This window comes from Artibeus jamaicensis, unplaced genomic scaffold (assembly GCF_021234435.1).
Source record: "Artibeus jamaicensis isolate MK-2021 breed Jamaican fruit bat unplaced genomic scaffold, CSHL_Jam_final contig_793, whole genome shotgun sequence".
Classification (NCBI taxonomy): domain Eukaryota; kingdom Metazoa; phylum Chordata; class Mammalia; order Chiroptera; family Phyllostomidae; genus Artibeus; species Artibeus jamaicensis.
The window spans coordinates 4,891,967-4,904,615 of NW_026521975.1; positions in this window are offsets into that span (position 1 = coordinate 4,891,967).

Below are 12,649 nucleotides of genomic sequence, written 5' to 3' on the forward strand. Positions count from 1 at the left end.
GCTGTTGCCCCATTCCCAGTGTGCCATGGCTGTGGCCATCTTCTTGCAATGGAAGGCCTTCATGGACTGCAGAGGACCCTTGGATGGCATGACTTCAGGTGTATACAAGAGATCCTTACCATGTCCTATAATGTATTCTTCATTTCAGTTAGTGTATCTTTCATATCTGAGTGTTTTTTAATGTTTCCTATATCTTTGTTCCTTTACTCTTCCCTAAGTTCACTGAGCATCCTTATAACCAGTGTTTTGAACTATGTATCTGGTAGATTACTTGTTTCCATTTTATTTAGTTCTTTTTCTGGAATTTTGTTCTGTTCTTTCATTTGGAAAATGTTTCTTTGTCTCCTAATTTTGGCAGTCTCTCTGTGTTTGTTTCTATACAGAGCTGCTATGTCTTCTGGGCTTTGTAGAGTGGCCTTATGTAGTAGATGTCCTGTAGGGTCAAATAGCTCAGCCTCACCAGCAACGTGAGCTGCCCACTCCAAGTATATCCTCTATGTGGGTTGTGTGTACTCTTCTGTTGTAGTTGAGTCTTGATTGTTGTTGGCACATCAGTGGAAAAGGGATTCACCCCTAGGCCAGTTGGCTATGAAAACTGGCCAGGATGACTGTGGAATATAAGCTGTGTGGTGATTGACCATACAGAGCGGGTCTTACTTCAATGGGGCTCTGGTGCTGCCGAGTCTGCCCTTTGAGAATGTTGCTTGTGGAGGTGGCTGAGTGGTGCTTCCTCATGGCATGAAGCTTTCTACCAGGTGTGCTGGCTCTGGATCCTCCTGGGACGTGCCAACCAAGGTCATCTGCCACTCGTGCCCTAACCAGAGCCACTTGGGATGAGCTATAAAGTGATATGCAGATGGCTACTGCTTGTGCTGGGTTTACTCCCACTGTCTTGGAATCAAATTGGAATAATATCTCACCTCCCCTGTAAAGATTAAAGATGATGTACCTTTATCCTGAAGGTTACCAGGTTTCCTGGTTGATGCATGCAGGTGAAGGAAATTGATATGAACAATCTAGAGCTTCTATCTGAACTTTGCAGAATCTCTGACCTCACTTGTAAAATGCCTTTCTTTCCCATGGTTTCCTGGAATTTCTTCATGGGCTGCTTTACAAGTGCCCACAAGCCATTCTGTTAGCTGGCGCCCACCATGTGCTTCCTCTCCAGGGAAGTGCCTGCTCAGCCTGCTCAGCCTATCCGTGTGCTCAGCCTGGGGTAGATCTACTGCCTCTCTCCACAGCTCACTCCATTCCCACTGTTTATTCCTTGTGCATTTGTAAAGGCCTAAGCACACCATCCAAGATAGTGTGTCCTCTGTAAATGTGAGCTGTGTTTTCCTTTCTGGATGACAGGATGCAAAAATGTTGGTTAGGCTCTCTCTTGGCATGGATTGTCCAGCCCAAATAATTCACATCAAACCTTTTTTTTTTCTCTTCCACCTTGATATCCCTGGAAGCAAAGGTGATTTCTGCAGGGATGAGGGTGTTCTCCTATTCAAAGACCTTGAAAATGAGTGTGGAACATATTCTAAGGATTTTGGTAGGAAGTGTTTATAAAGAAGAAGACATGGTGGGCTTGAAACAGACAGAATCAGTCTCACCTCAAGTAATTTTCCATTGAATGAGTCCGTGTTTCCTGCCTTATGGATGACAGTGTTTCTTGAGTCATGAGGCTGAACTTCATTGCGTGTGGCCTAAGATGAGATTCCCATCAGAAATCTTGGTTTGGGGACCTTCCATTGTAAATGTTCTATGTCTGGTTTTTTTCTTTCTCAGTAGGAGTCCGCAGCTGGAAGGTCAGCCAGGTGGCAGCATAAAGCAATAAACCCATGGACAGTGAGGCCTCTTTGGCTGTTCAGTCCTCTCCACACACACTTTTCTTCCCCCATTTTTACCAGAGCAGATGCAGGACACATCCTGTCCCCCAGACTCCCATTCTCTGAAAGCCTTTGACTCAAAAACACCCAAGAAAGCAAAGATAAGCTGCTGGAAGAGAAAGGGCAGAGAACTGGCTTAAGGCTGAAATTCTGTGGTATGTCATACAGAGCAGAGCAGAACATATTGGTTTAAAAAGCCCTGGGGATTCTGTGACCATCACCCCCACTCAACCCCCCAACTAACACAGCCAAGCTCCAGTTTTGTTCAACAAACTACTTGGGTTAGCAATTTTGGGGGTCCATAATGAGCAGGTGATTAGCAATGGCTGTATCCTCATCACTTTTCGGAGGAGCCTCCCAGGGAAGGCTACTTCCAAGAAACCTTGATTTTTGCAGGAGCTGCTCTGGGATTTTCTTAATGATTCCCTTAACCCTGGTAAGGAGCTGAGTATTTCTACCCTAGTTGGCACAAAGAAGCCAATGAAACACCAGTGGATTCTTCTGGGGCCATGTTATCTTGCAATCATATATGATTTCAAAGGGTAATGTCCTCACCACTTGGCTAGTGCTCCTAATCCTCAAGAAACCTGGTCTTAATTCCTAGCAAGTACATTGCATCTGCCATCATTACTTGAGTAATTATAACTGCACAGATCTCTGTGGCATTTTGGAGTATTAGGCTAGTGCCTCCAAGACAGTGGACCCTTGTAGAAATGAAAGAAAATTTAATGATTAGAATCCATGGAGAATAGTTTTGTTAGTGGATCTTCTCTGAGGAGGTCCTATGACTCTGAGAGAGGTCCTATTTCCATTAACAAAGCAAAGTTAGTGAATAAACTGAATCCCTAAGAAAAGTTATTTTCTTTTTCTTCTCCAGCTACAAAATAAAGCCTAATAACACAGGGCAGTTCATATTTCATATCTGCTAAAGCCTGAAAGCTAAGCTTGGCTGGCTGTATCCTGGACACATCACTCTTGTCATATCACCTTATCTTGTCTAGTTTATACAGCAGACACAAACACTTTTTCTAAGCTTTCATTACTCATTAAAGATTAGAGTACAAATTGGGAACCACCTGATAGGTCTCTCCAATTTCCTGTCTTATCTTGGGACCTCTTGATAAGTCTCCTGACCCTGCAGGAACTTCACTCCCAGGACCACACTCTGACAGTGGTGCTAATTCATAATGCAAGTGGCCCCTGTTTAGGGTGTATTTACTGCCTGCTTGTCCCTATCACAAACTCAGACATCATTAATGGGGCAAGTTCTAAGATGATACATCCCAATTGTCCAGTGTCATTTTCTTGATTCTTTTGTAGGTACACAATTTTTTACCATACTTACCTCTAGTAGGCCTAAGTTCTGTGGCAAATAGCTTCATCAAGCTGGCTTCCTTCAGAATGAGGGGCTGGCCTGTTGATTTTTTTCTACGTGAGTGCTTCAGGAAGACAGTGATACAAACATGTTTTCCCTGTGAATATTTCTTTAGGTGAAAATTGGTTTGTGAGAGGATAATTCCTAAAATATCTAAAAATCAAGTAAAGTAGGTTACTAATCAACTATCTCAAACTGTAACATTTGACTAATGAAATATAGATTTTGCATTCTTAACTGGTAGTTCACTTTATTGCTAAAATATATTATTTTTTATTCTATCTTATGACAGACTCTGAAGGGTGGAGATTTTTGTGAAGTTTTCCAGTTCTTTGCTGAGAGAGACTTATAGAATATGTATTTGGTTTAATTAAATCAGTTGGTCAGAATTTAATACTTATTATGTGCCAGGCAGATGTATCAACTTATTTAATCCTCTCAATCAACAAAATGAGATAAAAGTTATAAATTAAAGATATGTATTTTATTGGTCAGATATTATTTTGGGGGACAGATTTTGGTTAGTAACATACTCAGCTGGAAGTTCATATACTTGAGAAACATTTGAAATAGGTACTATTCTTATTTCTGTTTTACAGATGTGAAAACTGAGGCATAGAGAAGTAACTAGCCAAGTAGGAAGAAGCTCAGCTAAAATCTTGGATGATAGTGGTAGTTATTAATTACTATGATGAAGGGGAGAGTTAATAATGAGAAAAATAGCAATATCTGCCCTCCTGTCCTAATCCATCGAATGACTATTCACTTGAGTAGAATAATATAGTTGTTAACAGAAGGGCCTCTGAACATACCCTGGCTATGATCTTGGGCAAGTTGCTTAATTACCTAAGCCTCTGTTGTCACATCTGTGAGGTATGGAGCATAATAATGCCTGCTTCTTAGAAATGAAATGTCTTAGAAGAATTCTAGAATGATCAGTACTGTGTCTACCACATAGTAATTACTCAGTAAATGTTAGTTATTATTGAGTGCACATATCATATGGGCAATTTCAAGCAAGTCGTAGAGTTCACTCATCTGCATTTCATAGGAAGGGTATATTTCCCTGCCAGATCCTGAGGAGAACTCCAGAATAGCATAATGCTGCACAGAGGGATTGACCAGTCAGAAGGCAGTTCTGAGAGAAGCACTTCCAGAAGTTACTTCTCAAGATAAGAGGATGAACATTCTGGTCACTATTAGGGAGCAGAATAGGGCAGAGGGTTCCAGACCCTCTATTGGGAGTGACTCAGTCATCCAGAACCTCCATTCCTGGAAGAACCCCTAGACCATGATGTATACTAAAGGCATAATTGTTTCCTTTACTTTACATTCCATGTGAGATGCTGTGGCAGGCATGAGAACAGCTTTCTGACTGGGGACATCCTACTGAAATTAGGCTTCTCCTTGATCTAGCCATGGCGAGATTAGCTGAGACACTCTTGTGTCACAGAGAAATTAGAGGAAAAAGTAAATGAAACAAAACAGAACAAGGGCTCTGATTGGTAATGTTAGGTTTCTAGAAATGGGGATGTACACTTCTCTTCTGAGTAACTGCAGAACATGGCCCCAGCTGGTATGGCTCAGTTGGTTGGGTGTTGTCCCACAAACCGAAATGTTGCCCAGTCAGGACACATGCTTGGGTTGTGGGTTTGGTCTCAGGTCAAGGCATGTATGGAAGGTGGGGATCCTTACATCAAAACACATATTGATGTTTCTCTCTCACGTCTATGTTTCTTTCCTCTCTTCCCATCTGTCAAAAATAAAAAATAGCCCTGGCTGATGTGGCTCAGTAGACCAAGTGCCGGCCTGCTAAACCAGTTCAATTCCCAGTCAGGGCACGTGCCTGGGTTGCAGGCCAGGTCCCCAGTAGGGAACATGCAAGAGGCAACCACACATTGATGTTTCCCTCCCTCCCTTACCCTCTCTAAAAATAAGTACAATCTTAAAAAATAAAAATAGTAAGTAAAAATTAACATTAAGAAAATAAAAATAATTGCAGTACATAGAGATTCAAGAAAACTTTTTCTTTGGAGAATATGGGATATTTTGTTGGGGAAAGGAGGAGAAAAATAATGATTCCCCCCTTCCTACTTCTCTTTTTCCTGCTTTACTCCACAATTTCTTCACTCTCTCTTCTTTTTTCTTTTGCTGTCTCATTGTCATCATCATCATCTTTACCATCATCAGAACTTTCTAGTAGAAGGCACTCAAACTTTGGGAAATGATGAAGCTTAGTGTCTACTTATATAACTACAGGAAACAGAAACCATCCCAACTATTTTAAACAGTGAAGGAAGAGTTTAATACATACAGGAAATTTGGAGTTCAGAGAACTCTTGGAAGGGATGGAGAAGCAGACTATAGGCTGGGCCCTCAGGAGGTTCAACAACACCTAACTATCCTGCCACAATTAAGAAAGAGGAAATTCAGGAGGCTGCCACAGGCAGTGTTTAGCTTAAAAATCAGTCATAGGTGTGACCTAGGATTAGGGATGAACTGTTTCTACAATTTCCTTTTGACACTACAAAGTTAGTGACTGGGCACTTGAATGCTACTCTAGAAAACTTCAAACCTCCACAACCATCCTTGCCAGAAGCAACAGCTGACACCAGGAACATGACCTTGTTGGGAGACAATTTTCAATGGGTCTCTTTTGTTTATACAACTAGCAGGAGTATTGACTGCTTTGTTCTAGACTATCTTTTCGAGGATGCTTGCATAGAAAAAGCTCATCGTTTCTCTAAGCCAGGGAATTCCTGGAGGTGGAGATAGGATTTCCCTTCAGAGCAAAGAACAGGCATAACTACTATCCATTATAAAAACTTGGGTTCTTTAAACTCAGGGTTCCCTCCTTTACCTTAACCCACGGTGTGCACGTGTCATCTGTCCCTCTTCATGTTGCCTGGTGGGATTTGGAGCTTGAGGAACCAGCACAAGAAAAAGCCAATATTCTGGCCAGAATAGTTAATAATTACTAACTCCTTGGGAATAATTAAGTCCTTGGTCTCTGACACAGAAGTCTAATGTCTTCTATCAGCACCTACACTTCCAAATATTGAACAAGTATATCTAATTGTTGGAACTTTATAAATAACCTAAACCTTAGCTGCAAGAGAGTCTGAGACATGTAAGTTTAATTTTTCATACTCTGCAGTACAGAAAATCACCATCATACATCCCTTTAGTGATGTGTCATATCTTCGGGACTCAGAACAATGGTGATCATAATGGGCCCTCAAATCATCTGGAAATTGCAATAGGTAAATTACATAAATTACTAGGAATGCTGACAACAGCCCTATGAGATAGGTATTATTTCACTCCTTTTCTTTATGGAGAAACTTCCACAAAGATCCAGTGACTTGGAGCCATCCAGCTCCAAGTTTCTGAGTCAGATTCAGACTTGGGCCTACCTCTGTCCACCCCTCAAGGCTGCTGTTGCAGCCTAGCACAAAGTAGTGTGTGCCACAGTCTTGGTGAGAATTTTATTTTTGGAAGCATTCTGATAAGAGTTCTCAGTGCCCTGGGGTAGGGAGAAAAATGCCCCTGAGGGGGGAAGGCTTGATATGCTTGCAGGAAGTGTAGGACTTAGATTAATGGTATGCAAATAAATGGTTGGATGACATGGGGAAGAAAGAGAAGCTAGAAAGGACAGTGTGACAAGATGCACAAAAGTATGTATCGAGAATATAATAAACTTTGTGGGGATAGAGAAATAGTGTAGAAAGGAGAGTTTGTTGTAAGGGCCTGGCGTGTAAAGAGTGTTGAATTCTAGAATAAGCCCTGATCCCACAGAGAGTGGCAGGAATACCAAATTGCCATTACATGCCTCCTATTACCTTTCTTCCCCCACCGACTTGTTTTTCAACCAAAATAAACCCTGGCAAGAAAGAAAAGCTCATCGTTTCTCTAAGCCAGGAAATTCCAGGAGGGGAAAATGGCTGCCACTCACCACAGCCTGTCTCTGCAGGCCAGGGAGACAGCCTCTTCCCCAAATTCTCCAGTTCAAGACCGGGACAGCGTTAGCATAAAGTGGAGGAAGAGCCTGGAATGTAGCTCACATTAGCAGACAATATTGCTTTGATTGCAGACAACACACATGAATTGCATTGATAAAGGAATCTTCCCATCAAAGCCAGAAATGAGTGGAAATTAACTTTAACAAAGTAAGCAACTGTGTTCAAGAGACGGATGGGAGAAACCCACGCATACTTGGTGCTTGTCAGAGATGCAGAGGAGCAAAGTGTTCAGGCCCATCAGTGAGTGTGAGAGTGATTAATAAACACTTATGTGGACATTCATCTGACAGGCAACTGACAAAGCCCCACAATGATGGGGAGAAGGGGGCATCTCTTCTTGATAGATGTATGTGAAATGCTCATTTACTCCTTTTTGATGGATTTAAATGTCCAGGTATTCTCTCCATAGAAACTGATTCTGAAATGGTGCTGGGTTAAAAATAAGGGCTAGAGATATAACTACACAGGAAAGATGGCAGGAAATATATTCGTCCTAGTCATTCATGCACAGATTGACAATGCACTATAGATTTACAGGGGCCTGCAGGGGGTAGTGGTGGTAGTAATACTTATTCTTTTTAAAGTATAAGGTAAAGTAGATGGGTACATAATCACTCTGCCTAAAATTCTACAAATAGCATTAGAGACTAAATACCAGCCTCTTCTTTCCCAGTCTAAAACATTAAAAAAATTACCTATTAGAAACCAGTTATCAAAAAATAGACTTAAGTTTTCACTTACTAAGATTTGCACTGGGTCTGAATTTTCCAATGGAGGAAGCATGAATATGGCCACAGAAGACTGACTAACGTGGCCCCCAGAGGCAGGAAGCTCATTCCTTCAGGTCCCCATCCATTCTCTTCTTCCCAGAGAACAAGACAGGGTCTGGTTTGTCAAAGCGAATTATCCACCATTGCTCCCACCATCCCCTTCTCTTGCCTGTGAAGCCTAACCCCCAGCCGGCTTCTGCAGTCTACCTGGCGTTTTCCTGTGCCCACTCAGCTGAGCCCTGGGGAAGTGTGTGTCTGAAGGGAGGGAGTCCTGTTTGTGTGACTATTGTGCAATTTCCACCCACACCAGGGTATGATGGCACAAAAGGTACTCCCACATATAAACCCCCTGGGGAGACAAGATGTATCTCCATGAGTCTTTAGACTGTCAACAGCAAGAGAAGTCTGGCTTTGGGGCTCTACATAAGACAATTGTAGCTGATCTTCTCATTATCATTCCCAGAGACTCAGAAACCATAAATTGTCTCATTTATTTTATAGTAAAATATTGGAGGCACTCAAAAAGGTCCCAAGACTCTGTTTTTTTAAATGAACACCAGGGCACCAAAGCACAATTCATGGTCCATGCCAAGTCCCCTCTGTTCGTACAGGACTATGGAGGCAAGGCAGCCTTGCTTTTGGCTTTGCACCCTGAAAGAGTCAAAGAAATAATAAATGAAGGAATGCTCTCCAGTGCTCTATAGGGTGGCACTGTATATATTAGGATTTCTCTCAGCTGCAAAAGCCAAAAAAAAAAAAAAAAAGACTAACAATGGTTTAAACATATAGGAAATTATTTTCCCCCTAAAAGCAATGTGCGGTGCAGTTATGCAGCAGCACTGTGAGGGGAACCAGGCCCTCCTTATCTTTTTCCTCCAGCATCCTTATACTCTGTTGTTGTCTTTGTCTTCATGTGGGCTCATGACGGTGGGCAGAAGTCTGCTGCATGCCACACCTCACCTGCTCCAGGTAGGGGACAGTAGAACGGTTTGGAGGTGCACATGGGCCAGCCAGCAGAGGAGGTCCACCACAGGTACTGACAGCAATGACAGCACTAAAGAGAATAAAGGACACTGTTGGGATGGAAAACTGTGATCTGCGTGTGTCTCAGTCAGCTTGGGCTGCTATGATGAACACCACAAACCAGGTGACTTAAACAATATGCATTTCTTTACATGGTTCTGAAGGCTTGGAGTCCAAGGTCTGGGTGCCAGCAGGGACCAGTTTTGGTGAGGGTTCTCTTCTGGGTTTGCAGACAGCTATTGTTTCATTATGTCCTCACACGGCATGTTTCTTACTTGAGCATAGAGAGATAGCAAACTTTCCAGGGTCTCTTTTTGGAAGGGCACTAGTACTACTGGGAGAGCTCCATTCTTATGACCTAATGCCCTCCCAAAGCCTACCTCCTAATACTATCACATTTGAAATTAGGGTTTTACCATATGAGTTTTGGGGGGCCCAAACATTCAGTCCATAGAGGGGTAATAAGAATCCTAGGGTAGTATGTTGCAACCATTCAAGGCTGGACAGGCCCATAGTATTCATGCAGATGGAGTAATGTTCATGGAGCCGTTGGGATGCCTGACGTGGCTTTATTCATGGGTGGGTGAGCCACGCACTCTGCAAACTGCATGTCTCCCTGCATGTCTCTGCGTGTCTCATGTCATGGCCCTTGTTCCCCAGCATGGTACCCATTGTGGCACCTGTCTCCTTGTGTGTCTCTCATCATCATTGCCCCCAGCAGGGAGTTCCTGCCTAGTACCAGAGGGGAACAAAGTTGGAAAACTGTCAGAATATTATGTAACATAACATGATTCTGAGCATGTGAGCCCACTTCATGTTATGGGAACAGTTTATCCAACCCAGTCTCAAGGCTATTAGAACACTAGTTAACAGGCCCTTCCAAGGCTATGAGAACACTACTTCCCTTGGTTACCCAGACACCTGGGTGAGGAAGCCAGACTGCCTCCACTTACCCTGCAGGTAGGTATTTAAGTGAGGTTGACTCAAAGTTTGACACCTGAGGATCCTAAAACCCTGCAGTCTGCCAGGTTCATCTTTTAAAAAAACTATTTAATTGAAATAGCCTGTCTCCCCATCCCATCTCAGGAAGTATGGGAAATCCAATGCATTCCCAAGGTTTCTGAGAGTCCCTGAGCCTGCTTCCACTAAACTCCTATGCTTCTCACAGAAAGTTCCTTCACACTCCATTGTTCTTCCTCCTTTATTCTCCCAAAGCTTCATAAAATGAGTTCCTTGCCACCATGGTGTTTTCTTTTCAACTTATCAAAACCAGGAGTCCACACACGTCTTTCATTCAGTGTAGTGAGCTGGTATTTACTTTAATCAGCTTCTTGGCCAAGGAATAAAATGATATTTAGGACAAGTCCTTCTCAGAATGGTGAGCCTGCATTTGTAAAGAACGTTTTCTGAAGAATGGTTTACCTTTTTGCATTTGTACTCTAATTCTCAAGGGCATTTCAGAGCAGAGTCTTTTTTTCCACCTTGAGATGAGTTTTTCTTTTCTTATAGAGGTTTTCAGGCCAATGTTTTCTAATATGAACTAAATACATAAGTGAGCACTAATTAGTCTCACCTATTTTAACAGACTTTAAGGGGAAAATAAGCTGAAGTATTTTTTTGCCACCCATAACAAATATAAAAATGAATCACTTTTATTTTTTTTGTAGTAACAGCTAAAGGCAAAGACGATGAATTAACCTCCTTCCATTAGGCCAATCGATAGAGATCTGGACTTTTTGCCCCTAATCTGGACTCCTGTTTGAGAAGGAATGTTAGAATAAGGCACGTTTGCTATGAAGGCCCAAGGACAAAAGCACTTGCTGATTGCCGTTCATGTGACTCTGGGAAATGCCAGGCCTGGAGCTCAGGTTTTGGACTGTCATGTGCCAGGAGGCTGTGATGGACGGAGCTCCTGTTGGAAGGTCTTAGCTGCCATGAACAAGACAGTGGCTGCCAGGGACTGAGTTCTCTCAACAGTCACTTACAGTGCACAAGCCACCACGTCTGAGCATGGGTGGGGGCCAGTCAGAGGATTTTCCAAATCGGGCTACCAGAGATTTGGTAAAGTTCCTGAATGAAAGGGGGACATAAAGCTTCTTTCCTTTTTGGAGGTTCCTCCAAGGCAGCTCAGAATTCATCTTGGGCAGTTAGAAACACAACCCTGAATGCTGTCACTTCCACGTATTCCAGTTCAGCCCTGGTTTCAGCTGAGCCCCTCCAAAGAGAGAAGGTGACAGCCTCTGTTTTCTTCAGAAAACATTCTTTACAAATGCAGGCTCACCATTCTGAGGCTGAAAGCATGAGGATGCCCTTTGGGGGTTGGGCTAAAAAGTTACTCACCTTTAGGCTAAATCACAGCAGATTGGATCATCCAAAACTGTAATAACCTGGGATAGCAAGGGGGAGGTGTCCCTCAGCCCCAGGACCCATAAAGAAGCAGGTGCTTCTCCGAAGGGACTGTGGGTGTAGGTGCTTGGGACTCAGGGGAAAGAGAGGGGGCTAGGGAAAATTGGGGAACCATGATGGCAGCCAGAGCTAGAAGGCTCAGATTCATATGCCACTGCCTCCTCATTCATTCCCTTATTTAACAGCCAGTCACAGGCGCTGTTCTAGAAGCTGAGATCACATAGAGATGATTAAGTCATCATCTTTCCTGACACAGATCCGCATATCCATGAAAGAAAGGCAGGAAGTCACCACACAGTACAGTGGGGACCCAAGGAGGACATGGAGAGCTTGTCAGGGGAGGTGATACTTGAGTTGAGGTTGGGGAAATGAGAAGGGGTTGTTTAGTGGACAGTGGGGGAGGCATCTTGGGAGGAGGGAATGTGTGAGTGAAGGCAGAGACAGAGACAGAGCAGAGACAACCTGCACTCTGGGGAGATGCGGGGAGTTCTGTAGAAGCGGAAGACAAGGGTGAAGCCAAAAAGAAATGTGATTTTGACCAATGCTGCCCAGTTGAAATATTATGCAGGCACATATATAATTTTAAATTTTATAGTAGTCATATTTAGTTTTCTAAAAAGCAAGTGAAATTAATTTTAATAATATATATTTTAAAATGTAAAATATTTCAACATATAACCAAGTGTAAAAATTATTAATGATATATTTTATATTGTTTTTATTGGGCATGATTTCTTTTAAAAGATTTTAGTGACTTCTGGCCAAGATGGAGGCATAGGTAGACACACTATGCCTCCTTGAACAACCAAAATAAGGACAACAACAATTCAGAAACAAAGTAACAACCAAAACTGAAAGAAAATTGAACTGCGTGAAAGTCTGACAACCAAGGAGTTAAAATAGACACATTCATCTAGACCGGTAGGTGGGGCGGAGTTAGGCAGATGAGCTGAGAGGTGTCGGGGCACAGAAAGCGGTGACACTGGGCATGCAAGGCACCCCAGGCGTGCAAAGCAGCACTGGGCAGACCCCGGCGTGGGGTGGCAACGAGCAGACCCAATAAGGCAGCGACTGAGAAGCAGGCACCATGTGCAAGATGGCTGGCTGACCAGGCATCAGTCCCACATTCACGTGCAGATAACTGGGAAGTGAGACAGATTGAGTAACCCAGAGTCG